Raw genomic sequence first — 26,961 nt, 5'->3', positions numbered from 1 at the left:
TTCAGCTTCCCAGCCCCACTACCCTTGTTCGGGGTAGTAACCCTCCGCGTTTTGGAGCGGCCCCCAGGGAGCTCATCCCCTGGAGACTGTCTCCTCCGTTTTTGTGTCTGCTCCGTTGGAGCAGTCACCCCCGACGTACCCGCAAATACTTGAGCCTCAGTCTGGGTAGACTTTGATACCCCCCCCTACCGGCGTTTTTCTAGCCGAGAGGAAGGTTGAGTGAACCACGCTGACGCTGCGCACTGAGCTGCCGACTATTGCCTCTGGCCTCCTAGGCGGAGACCTGAACAACCCACCTCTTGCGAAGGGGTTGTCGCCTACACTACTACCACTAATTGAAGAATTGACTTGGTTTTCCATTTTGGTCCCACGAGTTGCTCGGGAAAAGAGGTCCACCACGCCAGAGCCCAGCATGACGCGGTAAGGGACAATTACTGTGGAGGGTGTCCAGGTACCCCACAGGCTCCGTTGAAGACCTAGCTTATTATTTCACCCCCCTGGCCATGCACCCCCTCGGCACGGGTCGCTTGACGCCTTGGGATTAGGGGTTAGGGACGATGGTCCCGGTCTAACTCGCAGTGGCCATGGGGAGGGGTCGTCAAGCCCTTGGACAAAGTCCCTGCTGCCACCATGTTGATCGATTTGAATATTAAGATCTGTACTCAAGGACAGTTTGAAGTGTCGTAGATGTTAATCAAATTATGTGGGGTATTCCAACTCATAAAACTAGTAAGGACATCGAAGATCTTCATGTTGATCGATTTGAATATTGAGATCGGTACTCAAGGATAGTTTGGGGTGTCGTAGATGACGAACGAATTCTGTAGTTTGTCTGTAATGGTGTAATGAAGTCCCTTGGAGCTATTCCAACTCATAAAACTATTAAGGACATCGAAGATCTTCATGTTGATCGATTTGAACATTAAGATCTGCACTCAAGTATGGTTTGGAGTGTCGTAGATATTGATCGAATTCTGTGGTGTGTCTGTATTTATGTTTCGAGGTACTTTGGAGCTATTCCAACTCAAAAAACTAGTAGGGACATCGAAGATCTGTATGTTGAACGATTTGAACATTAAAATCTATTCTCAAGGACAGTTTGAAGAGTCGTAGATGTCGAGTGAAGTCTGTAATGTTTCTGTAATGGTGTTACAAGGTACCTTGGAGCTATTCCAACTCATAAAGCTAGTGAAGACATCAAAGATCGTCATGTTGATCGATTGGAATATTAAGATCTGTACTCAAGAATAGTTTGGAGTGTCGTGGATATTGATCGAATTCCGTGGTGTGTCTGTAATGGTATTACGAGGTACCTTGGAGCTATTCCAACTTATAAAACTTGTAAGGATATTGAAGATTTTCATGTTGATCGATTTGAACATTAAGATCTGTACTCAAGGATAGTATGGAGTGTCGCAGATATTGACCAAATTCTGTGAGGTGTCTGTAATGGTGTTACAAGGTACCTTGGAGCTATTCCAACTCATAAAACTAGTAAGGACATCGAAGATTTTTATTATTGATCGAAACCTGTGGTGTGTTTGTAATGGTGTTACGAGGTACCTTGGAGCTATTCCAACTCATAAAACTAATAAGGACATCAAAGATCTTCATGTTGATCGATTTGAACATTAAGATCTGTACTCAAGGATAGTATGGAGTGTCGCAGATATTGATCAAATTCTGTGGGGTGTCTGTAATGGTGTTACAAGGTACCTTGGAGCTATTCCAACTCATAAAACTAGTAAGGACATCGAAGATTTTTATTATTGATCGAAACCTGTGGTGTGTCTGTAATTATGTTACGAGGTACCTTGGAGCTATTCCAACTCATAAAACTAATAAGGACATCAAAGATCTTCATGTTGATCGATTTGAACATTAAGATCTGTACTCAAGGATAGTTTGGAGTGTCGTAGATATTGATCGAATTCTGTGGTGTGTCTGTAATGGTGTTACGAGGTACCTTGGAGCTATTCCAACTCATAAAACTAGTGAGGACATCGTAGATCTTCTTGTTGATCGATTTGAATATTAAGATCTGAATTCAAGGACGGTTTGGAGTATCGTAGATATTGAAAAAGATCTGTTATACCGCTGGGCAGGCGCAGAATTTTATCATTAAGCATTTCAATTTCAATTATTTAACAAGAATATGGTAAAGTATGGTGTTGATTCCTAAGAACATCAAAATTACAACTCAAGGATAGTTTGGATGCTCTAGATCGTCGTAGTGGCCGTAACCTGACCTGTGCAATATTTTTCCTGGATGGAGCAGTTAATTTTGAACATTTTTGCTGAAGAAAGCAAGGCTCTATCTCTTAAAACTGATTTTTGACAGCTGATTTTCGTCTTGGGTCATATATGACCCATCCGTATTGAATCGGTTAAACATATTATAAAGATAAAGGGCTTACGGCCAAACACTTATAATGTAAATCTATGTAAAAAACAAAAATGGAAAATAAATTATTTCAAAGTGAAAAAAAAATTTGTGTTTAAAGTTATTGTACCAATTCTAGGCCAACATTTAAAAAGGGCGTAACAGCCAAAATTTATTTCTTCCAATTCTTCGTCTACATATATAGCTATACTAGTCGACCCGGCAGACGTTGTCCTGCATAGTAGGCAAAAATGCGCGTTGTGAACTGGCTATGCGAAATTCCCATACGAATCTTAATTTTAGTATTTCCCTATTTAATCGACTGTAGTAATAATTTTTGCATTAGGAAATATCATATAAACCCGTCGGGAAGTATAACGAACATATCTGCTGAAGGACTGAGGACTGATCCATCCAGCCGTTTTCGAGTTATGTGGATACGAACACAGACAATCTCATTTTTATTATATAGATATGTGGACAAGGAATCAGAAGGGATAAATTTTGGCTGTTACGCCCTTTTCAAATGTTGTTTAGATTTGCATTTTAACTATTCTTGAGAAAATAACCAGAGAACTGTCACATTTTAACCACAAGGTCAAGCAAATCGGTTAATTGGTTCGCAGCCTTACCAGACAATTTTATAGTTCCGGAGTGATTTTCAATTTCTGCGTACTTGCGTTTATAAACAAACACTTGGGCTATCGTTTCTGTCATATGGAAACGTTTTTCTTCGATACTAATTCCAGGATATGATTGAGGAAGTTTAGTTTGTCGGATTCATTCCGTGATTATCGCACATAGCTTAAGCAGGAATTTACATTCTAATTGTTTGTGGCCATATGGCCGAAAGAGTTATTTTACCGAAAGGGTTATTTGGCCGAAAGGGCCATTAGGCCGAATAAGACATTTGACCGAATAGGTCATTTGAAAAGTGAGAAATATGGAGTGAGAAGAGAGACGTCTCAATTCTCATTCTTCATTTCTCACTTCTCACTGTAAAAAGTGGGAAGCGTGAAGTGAGTAGTGAGACTCACTAACCACTTCACACTACTCACTTTACTCTCTTCACTGTGAAAAGTGAGTAATGCGAAGTGGGTAGTGAGACGTCGTGACTTTTTACAGCGATAAGTGATAAATCAGGAGTGAGAAGTGAGACGTCTTACTTCTCACTTCTCATTTCTCACTCATTTCTCATTTCTCAGAAGCGTGAAGTGAGTAGTGAGACGTCTCACTACTCACTTCGCGCTTCTCATTTTTACAGTGAGAAGTGAGAAATGAGGAATGAGAATTGAGACGTCTCTCTTCTCACTCCTAATTTCTCACTTTTCAAATGACCTTTTCGGTCAAATGTCCTATTCGGCCAAATGACGCTTTCGGCCAAATGATCCATTCGGCCAAATGACCCTTTCGGCCTAATGACACTTTCAGCCAAATGACCCTTTCGGCCAAATGACTTTCGGCCAAACGACCCTTCCCCCGATTGCGTACGTTTAGACAGTTTTCCCATGGAAAGCTGTCAAAATGCATGCAAACGTACCCATTGTGCTTGGCTCATTATTGATCAGCCAATAGTAGGCCAGAACTCGTTCACTCTCCTGATCAAATAACCAACGGGTGCAGACCCGACCAAAACCCCTATCCAGTTTACCGCGAGCGGTAATGACCGCCAACATTGCCTATCTGAATACTATCTGATTTGAAGTTTGTGGAGGTCAAACGCACCCACTGTTCCGAACAATCTGATAAAGCACAGCTTAAGGACGAGCTTTTCAGAACCCAATATTTTTTCACCACGCGTTTTTAAGGGCACCACTATAAATACTGAAGCAACGAGCAGCTGTCATCATTTTATTCTATGCTTGCTGCGACGCAGCAAAGCTAAAATAAAAAAAAATGACAGTTATTCGTTGCTTCTTTGTTGAAATTGATGCCTCTGAAAATGCGAGGAAAAATTTATTTGCATTCTAGACAGATTCACCTTAAATTCATTTCGATTTAAAATAACAAGATCATTTGAAAGTTGCGTTTAATTGCATGCTCCAAATATATACACAGATGAATACTTCTCAACGGCTTTTCATATAACTAGGTATATAAAAAGGTTTATTTTGATGATAAGCCAAATTTGGTTTATTTTTAAATCAAATGCATGAAAGCTGTTCCATTTTGTTATATTTATTTATTTGTATCAAAAGGCTCATTGAAAATTTTATCTCAAACTCATTTGATTTACTTTTTAATTTTTTTTGCTATTTTCCGCTTCGTCCTAGTTTAATGTTTTCTCACACAGTAGCCAATCCAACCAATAACGTTGGGGGAAGTTGAAAAAGACTAGATTAAATATTTGTGTGTGCCAAAAATCGCTTGATTAAATCATCAATGCAAAAATCAACGATAAAAACATCCGTTGCATACACAAGAGTACTCCCAATTAGATTTGAATGAGGGAACTAAGTTGATTAGCCTCGCTTCAAAAATTGAATAAAGCTCTTGATGTATTGCAAAAAGAGTCCATTTCTCCACAAAAAAAAATAAACATAAAACAGTACCTACCCCTTACTTTTTTCGCACAAGAGATTCGAAATCATGCAACCACTCTAATGAGAGCAATTGATCCAGTTAATTGAAGGCACCATCCATGTTGGATCCAGAGGTTCGATTCAATTCGTTTCACACCTTCCATACAGGTCAGAAGCCGATATGCAACAGCGCCACGCCGTCGTTGTCGGCCACGGCCGGACCGGCGCGGCAGCGGTTCAATGAATTGGTTTGCAGCTGTTTGGTATAGATTGAAGCAGGAATAAGTAGAGCTACGCCGTTTCTCAATTATCGTTATTCAGACAAAACAAGTGAGTGGCAGCCGTGGGGAAAGTTCCAACCGCAGAATCAATTACCGACTCTGTCAATGGGGAACGTTCGCACAGGATTGGCGAATCTTTTCGGCATAATCGGGTTAACTTTTTGGATTGGTATTGTCGAAACGGCCACCAAACCGGATTCCCAGTCAATATGACGATCCAACGCAAGATGCGACAGATTTATATTTTCTTACTAGGTATCTGTGTGCATTAAAGCAAGCCAAGAAATGTTTGAGGTAAATTTTTGTTATCTTCTCATTCAATAGCTCTCCTTTTCTACTAAGTGTCCTATTCCTATTAGCATTTTCACAGTTATTGATTGAAAGCTTTTCTATGCCCGCCAATTGCATTATTATGTTATCTACTGTAGCAATTACAATGAACATCCTAGATCGGACCAAGAATCGTTCTCGCCATCTCCAGATAGGCAATCCTTTGCATTCGCTCGGAAGGTTAAAGAGCTTAGCAAAATATACGTATCTATTCTGCTCAGCTCTTAACTTGAGATCTAATTAATGATATTTAATCATTGAATACTGATTTTTGCAGTTATGTTCAAGTATTAGGTTTGAAGAGTTGATGGCTGGTCTTTTAAGGTTTTGTTTCTCATTATTGTCTTCCGCTTGTACTAGTTACTCTTTGAGCACACGGCCTGCCACAATAACTTGCTACTTTCCACTGCATGATCTATGCTCTATTTCGCCAAATTGATCATAATACGTTCACTGCCACCTCATTTGATTCTCCAGACCATTTTTCGACAATGAGTATCCAAAGCCAAAAGAAAATCAAAAGTGCTGTTTCGGGTGCTACAACGCATTAACGTCTCTCTCGATGTTCAAATAAAACTAGAGCGCGCCGTTGTTTTTAATGTTTTCTTAAGAAATCATACCACTTACCGCCGCGTCGTGTCGTTTACTTTTCGAATGACGGGTGGCAGTGACTTGATCTTTCGAAGCGGCTCAGCGAGCCACAGTCATTTATCGTTCGTGGCTGTCACCCGGTCATTCCCAGCCGATGCGCTGGCCCGCATTATGGGCCGTTAAACTTTTTTGTGCACCCTTACCTGTCTGGATGGCTCGTAAGATAGGGGCTCTCAAAATAGACTGAAGAGTGCATTATACAACTTCCGTTTCCGGGATGACTGTGCCACAACTTAATTAGCGGTGCCAACAATAATATCCGCCAGCACCAGCACGCGAGGAGTCTGCAGTAATCAAGATTACTCGATCAGCTGTAGCTGTGTCTATAATGAGTCGTCATCGCAGGCACGCAAGCCGTTGATCGAGAGTTCGTTTCATTATTTCAGTTTAGCATGTTTTGTTTCCATTGTGCGGATTTAATGCTTAATCTATATGTTGAATGCATAGAGGTCTGGGTTTGCAGAAATCACTCTCAATAGATAACAAACAACGATGAAAGAAAGGCAAACACTGTTCCGAATCATAACAAGCCATGATAACAAATTTATCAAACTTGTATAAAAGTGCGAAAAAACAGAATCGGATAAGCAGCCCCCACAGAGAAGTGATGATTTTTGCTTTGTTCTCGCACATATTGTGTTGGGACCGCACAGCTGTGTAGAACAAGTTGAAATCAGAACCAGAGATCCTTGCAATTGAAGCTTTTCAAAAGAAATTAATTATGAGGTTGGTATAGCCTCCCGAATAGCTCTTTATCATGACAGCTTGCGAAAAAAGTCTCTCACGGTATGCTACATATCGTATATTCAATATTCGTCTCATTTCAAAACATTGGATTACAGGTGCAATCTATTGGCAACATAGCCCTTCAGCTTCAGTTATTAAGTATTTTAACATGGGAAGTTTATTTTTAAGAGGGATATTTTTTTAATTTAATTTAACATAGTGGTCTGGAAGAGGCAAAGTAATTGAGGATTTGTACGAAAATTTGATAACCTAGCTACTATTTACACTACTAAATATTTTCTCTACAAATTGATCTCCTGATTCCGGGTCTGATTTGTGATTTGGGCGTAACTTATTTTGCAAACAAACATTGTTCCATGGATTCCGGAGAATGCAAGCGTTTTTATCCCAGACTTATATAAACCTTATCTGGTAGAGGAAAGCTTAATCTGTTGTTTCGCCACTGGCGTTCTGAACTCTCTACCATTGTACACAATAGAGTTGTCATCTGCAAACAGAGACAGAATGATGCCTGCTGGAGGTTCTGACATATCGGAGGTTAACAGGTTAAACAGCACGGGCCCGAGGACACCTGCAATGACGTTGACTAAATACGTTGCTAACTCGGGTCAGTAGGTGCACGGTGGATCGACCGCGTCGGAAACCACACTATTCCTCGAGCAACATTTTGTGGTATTCAGAAGACCCGGCTCCCGGATGGGGATTACTTTGGCTGACTTCCAGGACGATGAGAAGTAGCTCAAATGGACACACTGATTAAAGATTAGCAAAAGGTGCCCGAAGAACGGAGCACTTATATGTTTTAGTTCGAGATTCAGGATGCTGCCAAAGCCTGGGGCCTTCATGTTTTTCGATGATTTAATATTGGCCGTCAATTTGCCAACTGAGATCTCCAACTCCTCCGAGAAGTCGTTGGGAATAAAATGGATGTTGTTAGCCTGCTCGTTTACAGCTGCCTCGTGTGGACTGACGATGTTCTGTCCGAGATTGTGTGAGCTAACAAAGTGACGACCTATTTAGGCAACCTTCTCTGCAGGAGTTATCAAGCGATCCTCAGAGGAATTAGCCGAGGCCTAAATTTTATGATATTGGTCAATTTCCAGAATGGCTTCCCACAGTCTAGAAGAGCGCAAATCTTATTTTAGAAATTACTATTCCTGGGGTCCACCATTTTGGCCTGGATGATTTCTGTCAAGTGATTACCTATGTTGACCTATGATCCGTTGTCGTCTTTGGGTTGAGTTGGACAGTGCTGGTAGTAACTTTGAAACCAATAATGGCCTCGATGATGCTCAGCTGGATGCTTGACAGCAGGTGGCAGCCCGAGTAACCAAAAGTTCCTTTAAGAGTACGCTTTTCGCGTAATCAGCTCTACTGAGCTGCTTAAGCGAAAAACGTACTCTTGAAGGAACTTTTGGTTACTTAAGAGTTGATGTTGTAGCGATGGTCACATCACTTCCCATGGTCGGTCGGCTGAGTTGCACGATGGTAAAGTGCTGTGCTCACTTCCGGTATAGGTGCGTTTCGTTGGTGAACGCCACGTCTATTTCCTCGTCCTCAAGGAAATCCTTCAGCTCGAAGGTTTTTCTCTTGAGCGAGCAAGCGTTCCAGTTGACTAGGCCCACCCTAGCAGCCATTTTCAATAATAAACATGCCAAGAGTGATGAACATGCCTGCTCGAAACAAGTTTTACATCCGCGCTACCGAGTGGAGAGCTGCGCGAAGATCGGTATCAGTTGCTCCGGAATGTAGAACGGAGCAGTTTCTTCCGGTGGGACGTTTTCGTTCTCCGGCTGCCGACGGAATCCAGGACGAGGCAGCGGGAACCATTTGTTGGAGGATAGACCCGGCGGTGCTGGAGCTTGAACCGACGCAGCTACTGCTGCCAGTCGCTTGTGCGGTTGTAGCTGTGGAAGGATTGGAATCGCTCGACGGGGAGCCGCGGCTAGCCGTGATGACCAGATAGTTCCCCTCGTTAAGCGCAGGAACACGGTTCTTTTTCGGAAGGGTCCTGGTGGGAGCCTTCTTCAGAATTTCCAAGAACTCCGCTCGCTTTGGGCTGCCTTTTGTGGCGGCCCGATGTTTTCGCCGTAGTTGACGCACTTGCCATCTCTATCTTGTCGCAGTCGATGGTCGGATGGGGTTCGTCACACTTGTTGCAGCGCAGCTTCATGTGTAAGTTCCTGGTGCCGTGCCAGAAGTTGAAGCAATTGGTGCACTCCGTATCATCGCGATGCACGGGTCGATATCGCTCCAAGTCAACGACGGGTTAATTTAACGGAGTGGTGGAGCCGTGCTCCAGACGGATCAAGAATAACTGGACGCGATATCTCCTGGCCTTGTCGGGACGAGTGATCTTGTAAACGGTCATTGGCTTTAGGCCGCAACTTTCGAGCTAAACTTGGAGCTTGCCCTCCTTAATGTCGTGGAGTCCTTGCAGCAAAGGCTTTAGCGGCTTCGTGCCGTTGTGGAAAGTAGAAATTTGTTTTGATAGCAAATCGAAAAGATATACGATACCTACCAAGCTCAAATCGATGATGGTCGGTTCTGGATTTTAGGTTTTTCTGGCAGGCTTGCACCACCCAGGAGTTCCCCTGTAAGTTCCTTCAGGAATTCCTTAGAAAGTTCCTTCAGGTTTTCCTCTGGAAGTTCCTCCAGGTATTCCTCCGGAAGTTCGCACTGGTATTCCTCTGGAAGATCCTCCAGGGATTACTCCAGCAGGTCTTCCAGGAATTCCTCGGTTAATTAATTTACAATGTTCCGAAAACTCAGATGTAAATATGTACATCATGTGAAAGATTATGATTTTAAAAATTTATTGGAGGTAACTACTTTCCTTCGATGGGACTTGAACTCAGATCCTGATGTTCCATCGAAGGAAAGTAATTACCTCCAATTCATTTAATTTATTTAGTTTACATCTAAACAGATAACACTAAATCAACAATTTGACGCCACAATACACGGTTCGAGGCCGCATCTCTCCATCCTCGGATACGCCCCACGCTCGCCAAGTCGTTTTGCACCTGGTCTGCCCATCTCGCTCGCTGCGCTCCACGCCGTCTCGTACCTGCCGGATCGGAAGCGAACACCATCTTTGCAGGTTTGCTGTCTGGCACTCTTGCAACATGTCCTGCTCATCGTACCCTTCCGGCATTAGCTACCTTCTGGATACTGGGTTCGCCGTAGAGTTGGGCGAGCTCATGGTTCATTCTTCGCCGCCACACACCGTCTTCTTGAACACCGCCAAAGATGGTCTTAAGCACCCGTCTCTCGAATACTCCGAGTGCTTGCAAGTCCTCCTCGAGCATTGTCCATGTTTCATGTCCGTAGAGGACAACCGGTCTTATAAGCGTCTTGTACATGACACATTTGGTGCGGTGGCGAATCTTTTTCGACCGCAGTTTCTTCTGGAGCCCGTAGTAGGCCCGACTTCCACAGATGATGCGCCTTCGTATTTCACGATTAACGTTGTTGTCAGCCGTTAGCAAGGATCCGAGGTAGACGAATTCCTCGACCACCTCGAAGGTATCCCCGTCTATCGTAACACTGCTTCCCAGGCGGGCCCTGTCGCGCTCGGTTCCGCCCACAAGCATGTACTTTGTCTTCGACGCATTCACCACCAGTCCAACTTTTGTTGCTTCACGTTTCAAGCGGGTGTACAGTTCTGCCACCTTTGCAAATGTTCGGCCGACAATGTCCATGTCATCCGCGAAACAAATAAATTGACTGGATCTGTTGAAAATCGTACCCCGGTTGTTACACCCAGCTCTTCGCATGACGCCTTCTAGCGCAATGTTGAACAACAGGCACGAAAGTCCATCACCTTGCCTTAGTCCCCGGCGCGATTCGAACGAACTGGAGTGTTTGCCCAAAATCTTCACACAGTTTTGCACACCATCCACCGTTGCTTTGCTCAGTCTGGTAAGCTTCCCAGGGAAGCTGTTCTCGTCCATAATTTTCCATAGCTCTACGCGGTCTATACTGTCGTATGCCGCCTTGAAATCAACGAACAGATGGTGCGTTGGGGTTTTGGTATTCACGGCATTTTTGAAGGATTTGCCGTACAGTAAAGATCTGGTCCGTTGTCGAGCGGCCTTCAACGAAGCCGGCTTGATAACTTCCCACGAACTCATTCACTCATAGTGACAAACGACGGAAGATGATCTTAGATATCACTTTGTAGGCGGCATTAAGGATGGTGATTGCTCTAAAGTTCTCACACTCCAGCTTGTCGCCTTTCTTGTAGATGGGGCATATAACCCCTTCCTTCCTCCGGTAGCTGTTCAGTTTCCCAGATTCTGACTATCAGTTTGTGCAGGCAAGTGACTAGCTTTCCCGGGCCCATCTTGATGAGCTCAACTCTGATACCATCCTTACCAGCTGCTTTATTGGTCTTTAGCTGTTGGATGGCATCCTTAACTTCTCTCAAGGTGGGGGCTGGTCGGCCTTCATCGCCCGCTGAACTGACGTAGTCATCTCCTCCGCTGCCTTGACTTTCACTGCCTGTACTCTCAGCGCCATTCAAATGTTCCTCGTAGTTCCACCTTTCGATCACTACACGTTCGTCCGTCAAGATGCTCCCATCCTTATCCCGGCACATTTCGGCTCGCGGCACGAAGCCTTTGCAGGATGCGTTGAACTTCTGATAGAACTTGCGTGTTTCTTAAGAACGGTACAGCTGTTCCATCTTCTCGCACTCCGCTTCTTCCAGGCGGCGTTTCTTCTCCTGAAAAAGGCGGGTCTGCTGTCTCCGCTTCCGTCTATAACGTTCCACGTTCTGCCGGGTACCTTGCTGCAGCGCGACCGCCCGCGCTGCGTCCTTCTCCTCCAGAATCTGTCTGCACTCTTCGTCGAACCAATCGTTCCGTCGACTTCGTCTCATATACCCGACGTTGTTCTCCGCTGCGTCGTTAATGGCTGCTTTGACTGTATTCCAGCAGTCCTCAAGAGGGGCCCCATCGAGCTCACCCTCTTCCGGCAACGCTGCCTCGAGATACTGCGCGTATGCAGTGGTGACATCACGTTGCTTCATTTGCTCTAGGTCAGTGGTGCTCAGCATTTTGTGCGTTTTTTGTCCTAATTTTCTTGTCACACAATAAAAATGAGCTTTCACTTTACAAATTAGTACTTGGACAAAAGCTTTCAAATGTATCTATCAGCTGAAGATATTAAAACGAATATTGGTGTTAAAATAACTCCGTACGACTTGATCAAAGTAAAATTACCCTGCGGCCCGCGGGCCGCACTTTTGTTTTGCTTTGATAGTTTCGTACGGAGTGAATTTAACACCAATATCCGTTTTATTACCCTCAGCATATAGATATATTTGAAAGCTCTCGACAAAGTGCTAATTGGTATGGTTAAAGGTCATTTTTATTGTGTGAGAAGTAAATTAAGGGAAAAAACGCCCAAAGTGCTGAGCACCACTGCTCTAGGTCGTACCGCGGGGGTCGTCGGTACCGAACATTGTTGATGACGGATAGTTTTGAGCGCAGTTTAACCACCACCAGATAGTGATCAGAGTCGATGTTAACGCCACGATATGTCCTGACGTCGATAATGTCGGAGAAGTGCCGTCCATCAATCAGAACGTGGTCGATTTGTGGTCGATCTCCAAGTGTACCGATACGGGAGGCTGTGTTGGAAGTAGGTGCTGCGAATGGCCATATTCTTGGAGACGGCGAAATCAGTTAGTCGTATGCCGTTTTCGTTCGTCAGCCGGTGAGCGCTGAACTTCCCAATAGTCGGTCTAAACTACTCCTTGGCCAACCTGAGCGTTCAAATCTCCTATGATGATTTTGACGTCGTGGCTTGGGCAGCTGTCGTACTCACGTTCCAGCTGCGCGTAGAATGCGTCCTTATCATTGGTCGAAGTAGAAGTATGGCTCATCTCAAAAAGGTTGGCGTTAGCAAATCAAAAGACTGCACAGGGACCTGCACAGTTAACTCCGTGAGGTCATTAAATCATCTGGACGTGATGATCGACGATAAGCTCAATTTTACGAGCCACGTCGATTATGTATGCCAAAGGGCTTCATTGGCAATAAAATCTTTATCGCGAATGATGTCCAACGGATCGGCGGTGCAAAGTCAGGTGCGTAGGCTTATAGCGGGTGTAGCATTGTCTATTATCCGATACGGCGTACCAGCATGGTCCAAAGCACTAGAGGCCGGGTGCAATGTTAAGAAATTAATCAGGGTACACCGGCTGATGTGTCTGCGGGTTGCAAGCGCATACCGCACCATATCTTATGAGGCGGTGTGCGTCATTGCTGGGATGATGCCGATAGACATACTTCTGGAGGAAGATGTGGAGTGCTTCAACGACAGGGACTCGGTGCAAGTGCGACGTGTCAAGAGAGCAGCTTCGTTGCTCAAACGGCAAAAAGCATGGGACATTGCAGTCAAAGGTCGTTGAACCCAGAGACTGATTCCGGAGCTATTGAATTGGATTAGTAGGAAGCATTGGCAGGTCAACTTTCACCTATCACAGGTGTTGTCTGAACATGGCTGCTTCAAAAAGTTCCTGCATAGGTTCGGGTTCGCAGATTCTGCGGAGTGCCCGGAATGTGTAAGTGAGGTAGAATCGGCAGAGCATGTGATGTTTGCATGCCCGCGATTCGATGTTGAACGCCATGCCATGCTGCTTGTCAGCGGCATGGATACAACCCCGGACAACCTCGTTGAAAGGATGTGTTGGGAAGAGGTTATATGGAATGCGGTGAACACAGTGTCTCAACAGATTATGTCGAAACTACAGCTCTGGTGGCGTCTTGAACAAAACCAGCAGCTGCAGTAGAGGCAACTCTGTGGTGCAGTGAACACCATGCTCACCCCAATAACAAAAACAACGCGGGTGGGCTGCGGGGTCTCCGTGTGTAGATATTGAGGTCATTGCGGTTCACGCGTGGCGTACGTTGTCGGGGTGCTCGTCTCCTACGAGAGTTTATGATACAGATCGATAGGTTACTATCATAGCTTGCAATCAACGGATGGTGCGGTTACAACCCTTGAAGTCGATGTTGCGTTATAACGTCGAGTGCGTTAGCATAGGAGTGAGCGTTCTCAATAGTCCTCCCCTGATGTATTGCTTGACTGCGGGCCGGGGGATACGGACTGGTGAAAGGGTTTTGGTTTTAGTGGGTCGGGTGATCCCATCTCCACACTACCTGAGTTAACCTCCTCAGATGTCTGTTTGCAGATTTCCGTTTACCCTTGCTAAAAAAACAGCACAGCATAGGAAGATCATTTAAAAATAATTATAGGGGGAAAGACGGCTTTGGCAGGTTTTGTTCTATTATTGGCAGGGGGGTTTTGTCGACCAAATTTTATGAAATTTGGCCACAATATTCTTTGATATGCAAAGAATGTTTAGGCCAAATTTGAGCCTAGTCAGTCATAAAAAACCTCCTGCCAATAATAGAACAAAACCTGCCAAAGCCGTCATTCCCCCTAATAAGTTCTAGACAAAATGAAATTAAAATCTAATTGATGTATGATACGGAAAAATCTGTTTGATACTGTATGATAGATACATTTTTGGAAAATATTCAAACAATTGAGAAAAGCTTCCAGATATGTAATTCAGAACTTTTTTCGTACCGTAAATTAATCAGATTTTAATTACAATTCGTCTAGAATTTATTATAAGCATTTTAAAATGATCTTCCTATGCTGTTAAAGTAAACACCGTCGTGTGTCTTCTTATTTTTACTTGGATTCGTCTATTAGTAGAAAGAAATCACAAATTTTACCACGTTTTCCTACAAGCTGGCATCTTTGCCATCTTCCATGGACAAAACATTTGCGACAGTCAAGGTTGGTATAACAGTATCGCTCTCTTCAAAAAGCGGAGGCATTCTCTCCCAATCCAGACGTTATAACAGTCTTCGACTGCTACCATGCTACCATGAAGCAAAACTGTAAACAGAGCGTGAGACAAACAGTGTCCAGTGACAGTGGGTTGCACAAACACTCGTCGGAAAACGGCACGCCAATCCACGCTCACCACCAAAGGTGGATCAGATTTCGCGACCGGGAGAGCGTACCGACAAACCCGTAAAACAAGCTCATCTCTGCCTCTCCCGCATAGCAGCCCTTCCACGCGCCTCACGTCATGCATGCGGTGGTGGTGCGACGACCAGCAAGCAGAGATAGATCAAAACAACACCGCACCGAACGGTTCGAGAAGCGTCAAGCATCAGGAGTATCATCGCCGTTTGGTTGTTGGTTTTTTGGTGTTTATCCACTGAGACCCAACTGCAGCATCAGCTCGTAAGTATGGTGTCCGTGTTTTTTTATATCCACTGAATCAATTTCCGCGTGTATTGGTGCAAAAGCAAAAGAGAGAGGCGTGCGAGCTTGATTTTTCGACTGTCAATTATTAGTTTCGATAATATGAGACTCTGATCGGACGGAAAACAACACGCGCAGTTCGTGACAAGTGGCCCTGCTTACAGATGACGGTGCCAAGAGAAAGGAAGTAAAATTTCGATTAAAAGTGGTGCAGCTCGCTGGTGTAATATGCGATTACATGAAAATGCAGTGATTGTTTCACTTGTTTTGTGCTGTTCATTGCAGAAAAAGTGGAAAAGAGAAACGACGTGAGTGAACGACGCAATGGGGAGAAAGAAGTGTACTGATAGGGGATAATCTAGAAAAATAGGTGAAGAAGTGTTTTCATTTTCATCGAGACTGTAATTTCAGGCTCTTACTTTATTGCCAATCGTATCAAGGTGAATGTATCATTCGAGAAAGTGCTGTTTAGGCATTTAAATGAGTGAAATAATGAGATTCACTTGAGACGGAAACCGAATTGTTTCGAATGATGCAAGTTGTGAGCAAAAATGTGCAGTGAAGAAGATTCAGAAAAGTTTATTGATTTTTGTGTCATACTCTTTCATCGAAACCTGTTTCTCCGGTGAAGTTGAGTGGAACACCAGGTTTGTACTGTCGTCCTGTGGCTGCTTCTGCATCGGAATGCTGCTGTGCTGAAAAAGTGGATCTTCATTGTGGCCCTGCTCTTGCGATCGGACGAATTGAACGAGGAAGAAAGGTGAAGATTATATATAATGACGATGATTGTTGAGACAAATTATTACGGGTATTTCCTTAGATTGCAATAATTGGGAAGCTCTGACGAGAAGGGTATTGTTGGCAATCAATACGAGAAAATAGCCGAAATTATTCGCATCTCGTAGTCGTTTAGCGCAGCAGTAGCCCTGACCTGCTGAGTTTAAAAAATGGATGCATTCCGATACACCAGATGATAGGGTTGCCAGACTTTTTTTTATCTCCATCCGCATTAATCAGCTGATTTTGAACGGCCGAGCCAAAGTGGCATAATCTGCAGAGTAATTTAATATTCAAAGTAGCTCGTCGTCCCTGGTTTCGAGATGGTAACTAACATCACCACGGGTCGATGAGAGCCCCTTCGCGAAACGGCAAGAATTGCATCAATCGTTGGCATACATGATGGCTTAGACTGGCTCAAGGTATTGAACTTAAAATGTACGAACTGGCGGAAGCAGTCGGAGAATTACGGTATACGTCCGCTGTTTGAATCAGTTTGGCAATCAGAAAACTGTTCTTCACTTAAACGGACTACGCCAATTTAGATGTATGTACTGTGGTATATATGCCTATTAGGGCCCATTCACAAATTACATAACGCATTGTGGGGTGGGAGGATATCTGTTGCGGCATATACAAATTTTGAATCCCTTTCATACAAAAAACGTTACAAGGGGGTAAGTGGGAGTTAAAATGGTCAATTTTAGCGTCGTGTAATTTGTGAATGAACCCTTACATCTAACATTTGTTTTGTGAATAAGAGTAGATAACGCCCTGAAGCCTTTTGAATTTATATAAATTGTAGCAATAACCGCCTTGAAAAAAATTAACAATCTGTATCATAAAAATGTGATTCAGTCTAAAACGATGCATGCAGAAGAGCCTGGCTGCAGTTGTTCAGTCGATGACGAGCAAACTAACGCGAGGAGAAAGGGTACGGAGATCGACGTCTCCCAGTCACGCTGACACTAGTGCGCTAAATTGCCGTTCGGTTGCCATAGTTTGAGCATTTAACCTCAAATGCTATTGTTGTTGCCATCGGGTTGTAGTTGGGGCTACCAGCAGAGACCCATACCTGCACACTTATCTCGATAGTTTCATCAGCATCCAATTGAGTACGTGCAAGCGGGATGTATTTATTTTCTCAACAAACGCATCGTTTATGTTGAGTGTTTTCTTGAGCGGCAAGGGTCGTAGCTCAATGGGGGGGCTCAGATCAAACCATGGACCGTACGCAAGTACTGACGTTTGAGATGCAATTTATTGCTTTTTATTGTGGAACAGATAGTTCGTAATTCATATTAAATCGAATGACGCAGTTGTAGGTCTCAAAATTATCTTTATTACAGGTTATCTTTGCATCCGAAAGTGAAAGTTTTTGGAAGAAAAGGATGAAATACAATGAAGTCGGAAAGACTCAACGTGTGCTCTGACTTGCGCTTTTAATGAAAGTCACTAGGACTGGTGTATCATTGGACTCATCCAGCTTCGTAGTTTAATTTTGTTCATCTTACCAATTTGCTACTTTTCAAGTGGATGTTTCAATCATTTTTTTCATGGCACTAGGTGCAGCGCTACAATGTAGCTCCATGCTGCGAGCAGATATGTTGGAGCTTCTATTCCAGGTAATAAGTATTTGTAAACCTTTCCTGAGCATAGTTGCGCGAACTCGAGCGGTTAGTTTTCTGGAAAACAGTCATCACAATTGAAAAAAATAAAACACTTGAACAATTCTGATGTGACTTGCTAACTCCAAGTCCAAAATCCGACCCTCTTCTTTATTTACAAAAACGCTATTTATAATTACTGGCTATTGTTTACAATTTTTCTCTCATTTTCAATAATGTTGCAGAATGTTGCATGCTACCTACATTTACTCTCATGTGACATTCTGCTCCGAGAGCATTCGTACTCTCTAAATAAACAATTATTTAACAATTGAGTCAGCTACTATTTCTAGGCCAGCTTATTCGCCAAGTTTTGCTTATACTTAAATATCCGTTGTTTATTTTCAACAGCGGTTGCTATTTGATAAACATAAATGGACAGGTTCCAACCTGTCCAATCTTTCCTTTTGTTCGTTTATATGACATACTTTAATAATAGAAAAAAAAATGATGATTATTGCATGGCGTTTAGGGTCGCTACATCTCTTCCAACCCACTGAGCTTGAAATTAGAATTGTAAATTATCATTTCAAGTGGATAGTTGATGGTTTCGTTTCAAAACTTTAGGGTTCTCCTGAAGCTATAGTTCAAACATATTCATGAAATATTTAAAAGTTGTCCTCTGATCATTAAAAAATACAAATTTTCAAGCAGTGTATATCTTTGAAATTCCTTGATACTATTTTCGTGCAATTTTCTGATTCCTCAAATTAATTTTGCTATAACTTTTTTGTAATATTTTCGCCTAATCCCTCTACACATATACTTCATCGAGAGTGTCTTACCTGATGATGCCTTCTTAACTCGCCTAGCGTCTGCTAGCTGATGCTCGCTTCTTCATAATATTTCGTGTAGATCACTTGGTCGGTTTCAGATTCCGAGTGCAGGGTATACTCCTGGTCTGTTGCTTGGTTGTTTGAACTTGTAACGTAATATTGGGTCTCCGTGGTAAAGTTTTTGATATATGATGTCTATCGTTTGCTGGGTGCGTAAAATTTGATCGTACCGTTCACTAGTAATAATTTGACGTGCCATCTCCGAATGTATATGTTGCTTTCCTCTGGTTGTAGTTTATGAATTTACTGCTTGCCTTATAGCAAAAAATGTGTAGCTATTATAATGTATCTCCAATAGTTTTCAGTTGATTCGCCGTTGATACGTAAGTTGTGGTGAATTGCCGTGTATACGCTGCTCAGTTTTGTTGTGAGACATTCGCATCTTTTGTTGTGTGATGCAAATTAGTTGTTATTGATAAAATTTTGCTCGTTTGATATTTCGCCTTGGGTTGATCCTCTTCATAACTTGTCTTCTATCGTGGGAGTTTAGTCTTCATGGTTTTCCTGTTTCTGCTTATCTCGGAGTTATTGTGTTATTCCGCCTGGTTAAATCTTCTTTTATATCGCCTTGTATAATTCACCTTTTCCTGATGTTCCTCCGAAAATTTCTACTCCTGATGTTCCTCCAAAGATTTCGTCCCGTTGAATACGTCTTGATACCCCCACACTCTTTATCTTCAACCTTCTGTATGACCTGTCGTTCTGGTGATACCAATTAACTCTGGTATGTATTTCTCGATGCACTGTTGTCTTCCTTCGCCATCGGATGTTGTCTGTTCGTCTTCGCTGGATGTTCTCTCGCCCGTTTGCCTCTCGAGTAAGTTATTGTGCACATTTACATTTGGAAAATAATTGTGAACTATTTTACTGTCTTTTACTACTCTACACTGTTTTTGTTTTTTTTTTCTGATTACCGGATAATGATTACATCTTCAGTGCTATGTTACTATTTTTATGAATTTGATTCTACTTATTGGGCCTTGCCTCCTTTAAAATTGATCGTTCGCTAATAAAAAATAATTGATTGTATTACTTCATCTGATTATGTTATTCTCGCTGAATTATCCCCCGGAAAAAAAATTGAGTTGAAGCAAAGAATGTACTCTGCAGGTTTTTGTACAGATATAACTAAAGATAATATAATTTTCTGCAAAATACTTTCTGCCACATATTCCATATTATACCTTATTGATTTTTTGTTTAGGTTGGCCTTGATGGTTAATTGCTGCAACTGCTCCCCTCCACCGTTTCTGGCTTTTGGCGTGTTTCTGAAATGAGACTTAGACCTCGTGTTTAGTTTATATTTCACATTTAGGCGATAATTTAACAAAAAGCATATTTGAACAAAAAGCAAAATTCCCAGATTTTTTTTTTATTGTTAATTTAACAGTAACCCAGCTTGTTTGTAATACCTCGATAATTATAATAATATCAGCCATTTCCGAATTCTCTTTCTTTTCACTAGTCTTACTATAGTAATTTAAAAAATGTTATTTAGTATAATCATGATTACCTTCCCATTTATTTGTTTAACCTTTTTTTTTAATTTCAATTCTCAAATTTTTCAATTGTCTAATGCCCTTTTTTTTCAATTTAATATTGATTTTCCCTAGATTTCACTTAGATTCGCTCCACTTTGAATTTTTTTCATCCCCATTTTAACCACATTGTCTCTTCTCACATATTTCATGATTTTCGTTTTGATCATTTTCTCAGTCACTATTTGTTACATATTTAATCAATCATTCATACAACAAGTTCCATATTCACACATTCCGAGGACGTCTCCTCTTGTCCATTCAAATAACTGTTCACCTTCATACTATCAAGCACTCAAACAAAATGTTTCATTTGTTGTCATACTCTGTCACATATTCCTTCTTTATGATATGTTTAATACAAGCGATACCATCGCGCAAATCTTTCTCAGTACCCAAAACTAGTTTCTCATACTCATATTAATTAGTTTTAAAAAAATCACTTTCATATATCGTTCTTCTGGAATCATATTTTTACATTTCCGTTATACTTACAAACTTTACGAATTTCCATCAATTATAATTTATTCAGCTTTTTCCATATTACGTATATATTTTTTTAACTTTACTTGTTGTCTTCTCATACCTGTATTCAACTTCTAGTTCCTCATATTTCCCTTTTTTTTTAGCATATGTCTTTCATATAATAATTTTGATATTTATATTACCTAATTTATCTTCAAGTTGATCTCATATTCTTACATATATTATTATCTGTTTCATTCTGGATGGCCATCCATTATCTTTTTAAAATGCTTTCTCACTTATAATCAGTTGTAAATACGTTTGTAATAAATCATTCTGTTTAAATTACTGTTTTATCTTTGCATTTTAATGTTTCTCGCAACGAATCAATTTAACTTTTCATAGAAATTCTTTTTCCATACCATTTTGTATTTCAGCTATTCAACAATATATATTTTATATCCCTTTATATTGTTGCCTTTTTATATTCCCTCATTATCCCTCTTTCATATTTTCCCATAGTTGTTCTGTTTTAGACCCCAGCAGGTTACCCATTTTCATCCGTATTGGATTTATCATTCTTTTTTTTTTGTGTTCTCCCATAGTGCCCCTGTTTTAGACCCCAGCGGGTGTCCCATTTATATTCTCGTTCGTGTTAATGTTTTTTTTTCCATAATTTTACCCATAGCTTTTACAAGCTTTAATAGATGTAATAGTTGATTCGTGTTACATAGCTTTCCGGCAATGCTGTTGTTATACTTGTAAATGTAGGTTCGTTAAATTTAAATATTAATGCGTTGACTATACTGTTTATGCTAGTTACCTTTTTCATCCGTTGTATTAAAACATATAATATACGCCTTAAAAATGTAAACGTATAAATTATTCCATTCTTTGTACTTATTTCAGTTGAATTTACTATGAATATACTATTTAAATAAATGTTTTTTTTTCACCATGCTTGCTAATATTTTAGTTTGTCTCCAATTATAATAGTTATGCGCTTAACTAGATTTTATATTGTTTTAAATTTATTATATTTATATTTATTTGCTAAATCGTACTTATTGTTTGTATATATAACTTATATAATGTAAATTAAAATATAAAAGATATCAAAATAGTCTAAGTCAATATATTATGTACAGAACTTAAATCAATACTTATTCTAACTAAGTTTTAAAACTTATTTTAACTAACTATGTTCTATCTATTTACATTACTTATGCTAATCCTTATAATGATAATCCTTAAGCCTACTATGTGGACTCACCATGCTCGATACTAAGCTTTTACTTTTCAGTCGTTGTATTACTTTAGTCTGTTATTATGCACTTTTTCAAGTCTTTTCCCGTTTTTGATTATTGTAGTTTGTGCACTTGGAAGACTAACTACTTCATATGGACCTCTCCATAAAGATTGCAATTTCTGTCCTGTACCTGTGGGGTTGGCTTTCACTAAAACCATATCTCCCACATTGGTTGCCAATCTTTAGCTGTTTTGTCGAAATATTCCTTCCGTTTCTCCTTCGATACTATCAAGTTTTCTAGCCGTGTCGTGAATATATTTTAAAGTGACTTTTAATTCGTTGGAATAGTCTCCATAGGTAAATTCCATATCTCTCATTCTGTATATTGAATTAGGAATTCTTGCTTTTCTGCCATAGAGTAATTCGAAAGGCGTGAAACCAGTCGATGAATTAATTGTAGTGTTATACTGGAATGTAAAATGGGGTAAAAGTCTATCCCAGGTTTGTGGTTCCCCTCCTATAAATTGGCGTAAGTAAATATCTGCGCTCCAATTTTTACTCGTTTTTCCATTGAAGGCTTTTGTGTTTGCATTGTCATGATTGGTCTTTTCCTTTTCTTGCTGTTGTATTTGCCTTCTTTGTCGTCTGGTAACGACTGCAATATGGTTTGGGCTACTTTCCTTCTCATTATCCGGCTGCTGCAGTCTAGATAAGAAGTCCGCTACAACGTTATCCTTTCCTTGTTTGTATCGAATATCAATTTCCAATCCCTGCAATTTCAATCTTAATCTGGTCAAGGTTGGAGAGGTTTCCTTCAAGTGCCATAGCGAAATCAGTGGTCTATGATCAGTGTAGACTATAAACCGCTGTTGATAAATATAATGTTTAAAATAGTTTACCGCCCATACGATTGCAAGTAATTCCTTCTCAATTGTATGATATTTACGTTCAGCGCCAACAAGACTCCTACTGGCGAATGCAATAGGTCTGTTTATAGATTTTTCATTTGAAAGTACTGCTCCGATCGCATAATCATGAGCGTCTGTAGTTAAAACAAATGTATCATTGTAATTCGGCCTTACTAATAAGGTATCTGAAGTTAGAAAGTTTTTCAGTTTTGAAAATGCTTGTTGGCATTCGTTGGTCCAATTAAACTTTACGTTTTTCCTGAGTAAATCATTTAATGGTTTTCGTATTTCGGCTATTCTTGGTATGAATTTTCCATAGAAATTAACTGTTCCTAGAAACGAACGAACATCTTTTACTGTTTTTGGTGTTGGCATTTTTTGAATTGCTGTTATATTGTCCGTTACAGGATGAATTCCGCTTTTATTCACGATGTGTCCCAAAAATTTTAATTCTGTCCTTAAAAGTTGGCATTTTGATGGTTCAATTTTCAAATTATGCTTACGAAGAGCCCCCAATACATTTGACAAGTTTTTGTTGTGTTCTTCAATTGTACTTCCTGAAACTATTATGTCATCTAAATAAACGAATGCTTTTATGCCTCTTAGTTCGTATAACACAGTGTTCATCAATCTTTGAAATGTTGATGGGCTATTTCTGAGTCCCATAGGCATTCTCGTAAATTCGAAATGTCCTGTTGGGGTGGAGAAAGCTGTTTTTGGAGCGTCTTTCGGATGAATAGCAACCTGATAAAATCCTGATTTCAAATCGATTGTTGAAAAGTATTTGCTATCACCAAGGCTATCTAAAATTTCGTCAATTATGGAATTGGGTATACAAAAGGTTTTGTGATAAGATTTAGAGCTCTGAAGTCTACTACGATGCGATATTTCTTATTGCCGTCTGTATCCAAGTCTTTCTTCGGAATACACAAGACTGGTGCATTCCATGGACTTTTACTCGGTCTAATGATACCTTGCCGCTCCATTTCCTCTATCTCTTTATTGATTTGAATTTTTGTTTTCTCTGGGAATCGATATTGTCGTTTGTTGATTGGAACATTAGTTGTAGTCTCGATCTCATGAACAGCCGCATTTGTTACTGTAAGGTGATCTCCTTGGAGAAAAAACACATCTTGGTAATTAACCAGAATTTGGGCCATTGTATTAAAATCATCTGTTTTCAAATGTTTCATTTCTAGTAATTTCATTAATTCACTTGTTCTAATATTTCCGTGCAATTGTTCATGAATGTTGTTTTCTACAAGGCTGCAATCCAGTTTTTGATCTAAATTTTCGAACCCATAAATTTCCTCGGATGGTTCATCTACCATAGCCTCTGATGTAAAAACTTCTCCCATTTTTCTGTTAAGTTTGGCAAGGTCGTTATTCACAATAGTATTCGCAAAGTATTCTTCTTCGTCTGTGTATATATCATCTGGATCTGGTTCCTCTGGTTCTTCTTCATCTTCATCAACATGTTTCTTTAAACTGTCTTGGTCTTCAATATCCCTTAAGACGTAGTCTACTATGTTCCATCGTATTCGATTATTTTCCATATATGGCTTCTTAGCCTCTGCATTAGTTTTGAAAATTCCAATTTTAAAATTATTTTCGATGGCATGAACGTGTTTTTTGATAAAATTCGCTCCAATTATTGCTGGGACGGTTAGATTTTTAACCACATAAAATTTTGTGGGAAATATTTTCTCTCAATCTTCAAATGTATCCAAATAGATCCTATTGATAAAATCGAATTTTTAGTCACTCCTTGAACTGTCATTTGATCTTTCGTATTAATGGATTTTGCCCCTACTCTGATTGCTCTTTTGGCGCTGATTATATTCATTTGAGCCCCAGTGTCTAAAAGATATTTTGTTAATTCGTTTGGATTTTCAAGTGTGGCAAGTTCCAAACAGAATCGATGATCGTAGGTAAATTCTATGGGGTATCTAATACCTTCATTTTTCATTTCATTTAATTCCTGGTTTTCTTGAACTTTAAGCGAATAATTGTCTTCAAGTTGGTTGGTTTGTTCCTGTTTGTCATAATTATTTTCTGCAAAACAATTTAAATCCGTATGTTGTTTCCTATAAGTATCCTTAGGAAAATGACCTGTATCAATAGTTTGATTATTTGTTCGACATCCTTTGTCAATAATATGTTCAGCTTCTTTAAATGCAAAATCTTCGTTATCTGTTGTCTCTGTTTGACAAGCCATGTCACTAAATAATACGTAATTCCGATTACTTGTGTTTCCTTCACTGATTTTTCCAGCTAATGAATTGACGCCATTTATTCCCCTCTTAGATTTATTTTTAGTAGTGTTCGCAATAATATCTGGTTTGCGCAAAATGATATACGCAAATTGCTGATCAATATATAATGTATGTTGCTTAAGAAATTCTGCTCCTATAATTCCCGGTACACATAATTCTTTTATTAAATGGAATTTAATTATATATTGCGAATTCCCCATTATCACGTTTATTTCTACTGATCCTAATGTTAACGTTTGCGTTGAATTGAATCAGTCATATTCAATTTGTCGGACAAATTTACTTCAGTTTGCCCATATTAGCAGCTACGTCCCATCTCATTAAGTTACAACAAGCACCAGTATCTATCAAAACTTCATTTTACGATTGGGATTGCCCAATGCTTTGAGGGCCAATAAAAATTGATTATCGCTCGTACGTATAATTGGCACCCTTTCATGTGCCGGAATGCAAATATTAAGCTTGTGCATACTTGTAGAGGAGTTTTCTTCCATCTTATTTGAACGTGAATTATTGGAATTTTCCCTATAAACTTTAAATTTATTGTTATTATTATCCACATTATTATATTTAGCAATATTAGTGTTATAGCGTCTAATTGGTTTATTATCTATTTGTCGGGGTGTTCGGACGCAATATTCGAAACCCCCATTGATCAGTTTTTTTGTTTCGTGTTAGATGTAGTCCTTTGAGCATATGCGTGTAAAAAATCATTTTGACATTCTTCACCATTCAAGTTTTTTCTATGTCCCTCGTTAGAGATTTGATTGAGATTGTCTTCCATAGCCTTGTTCAATATTTCCACTCGTACGTTGAGCTCGTCAATTTCATTTCTATCGTCCTACTCGGTATTTAACCAGATGAGTAACAATGGACATGATTGTTCTCTCCGGAATAGTCCTGCCTGGGCAAGATCCTGGTTTCGAAGTCCCCTAAGAAGTGTTTTCGCAAAGATGATAACCCAAACGGCCCTTCATTTTCTATCCATTTATACAATTCTTCTCCTCTCGCTTTATATTCATCAAACGTTTCGTTTGGTTTCTGTAAAAGTGTTTCAATATCTTTCATGAGAGCACTAATGCTTTTCTGAAACATAAATTCTCGTTGTAAATTAGCTTTCACTTCTGTCCAAGTAGGGGCAATTAAATTCGAAATTCTTCGAAGAGCCTTACCTTTCAATTTCATCCATATAACATTCAAAAGCGGAGTTTGATCGTGTCCTTCTAACTGAGATGCAAATAATTCCAATTGTAAAATTAATGGTTCCAGCTCTTCTGGATTTCCATCATATACGGGTATACATTGGAGTGCTGTTATTTGTGAAAACTCCATTTTACCTTCCGTTTTGTACCGAACTTTCACCAAAGTATTTAATCAAGAATCAATTAATTGTGGCATTGAGGTGTTAAATTGAAAAAACTTGTTTGTAAGAACACAAATCCTGCGAACGCATATTGCTGGCAATTACTGTACTGCTGTTGCATACATTATTTCATTCAAATCAAAAGCTCCCGTATGTAGACGTGTAATCATATCCAATGCATTGCATTGGAAACGCGCCCATTACCGTGCGCCTATTTGCTCGTCCGTGGTTTGGACGACTAATTGCCGACGCATCAAAATGTACTCAGTCCGTTCGCGGGTCGTTCGTTCAGTTCGTTCGCGGGTCGTATTGAAAAAAAAGTGCCGAGAGAGTTACCGAAAAAAGTGTGTCATCCAGTGTCCAGTGTAGAACATCGTCGTGGAAGGTAAATATATAGTGATAATTAATTTATTGCAGGTGAACATATGTGAATGCCATGGGTGTCTTAATTTTAGTTTTCACCGGAAAATCCATCAAGACGTCTTCAAGTTATGCGAAAACGAACAGAGACCGTTTAATCGTGGACAAATTCTAGTGCTTTACCGCAGTGTTTCCTGTTGTGCGGTAACCAAGTATCGGTGATAGGTGAGTATAAGGTACCCCGGGGCAAGTGAAAATACGGGGTAAGTGGGTACTATGGCTGCCAATTAATCGGTGAACGTTTTTAATG

At 40.4% G+C, this 26,961-nt stretch overlaps 1 protein-coding gene across 6 annotated transcripts in view; it reads left to right on the top strand.

The window, feature by feature from the left end:
* LOC134223623 (extracellular serine/threonine protein CG31145) overlaps positions 1-26,961 on the top strand; it is a 267,195-nt gene that overhangs the window by 52,868 nt on the left and 187,366 nt on the right. For 4 of the 6 annotated variants that reach the window (XR_009982637.1, XR_009982636.1, XR_009982639.1 and 1 more), the window contains exon 1: positions 15,537-15,972. The exons of 1 other annotated variant lie outside the window; for it this stretch is intronic. The gene's annotated coding sequence lies outside the window, so the exon portion shown is untranslated. Of the gene's footprint in view, positions 1-15,536; positions 15,973-26,961 lie in introns of those variants that run through there. One more of the 6 variants, XR_009982635.1, reaches the window with a different exon arrangement.

Source organism: Armigeres subalbatus, chromosome 3, assembly GCF_024139115.2.
Source record: "Armigeres subalbatus isolate Guangzhou_Male chromosome 3, GZ_Asu_2, whole genome shotgun sequence".
In the NCBI taxonomy this organism is placed as follows: domain Eukaryota; kingdom Metazoa; phylum Arthropoda; class Insecta; order Diptera; family Culicidae; genus Armigeres; species Armigeres subalbatus.
Note: the sequence above shows the minus strand (reverse complement) of the source record. Positions and strands in the feature narration are given on the sequence as shown.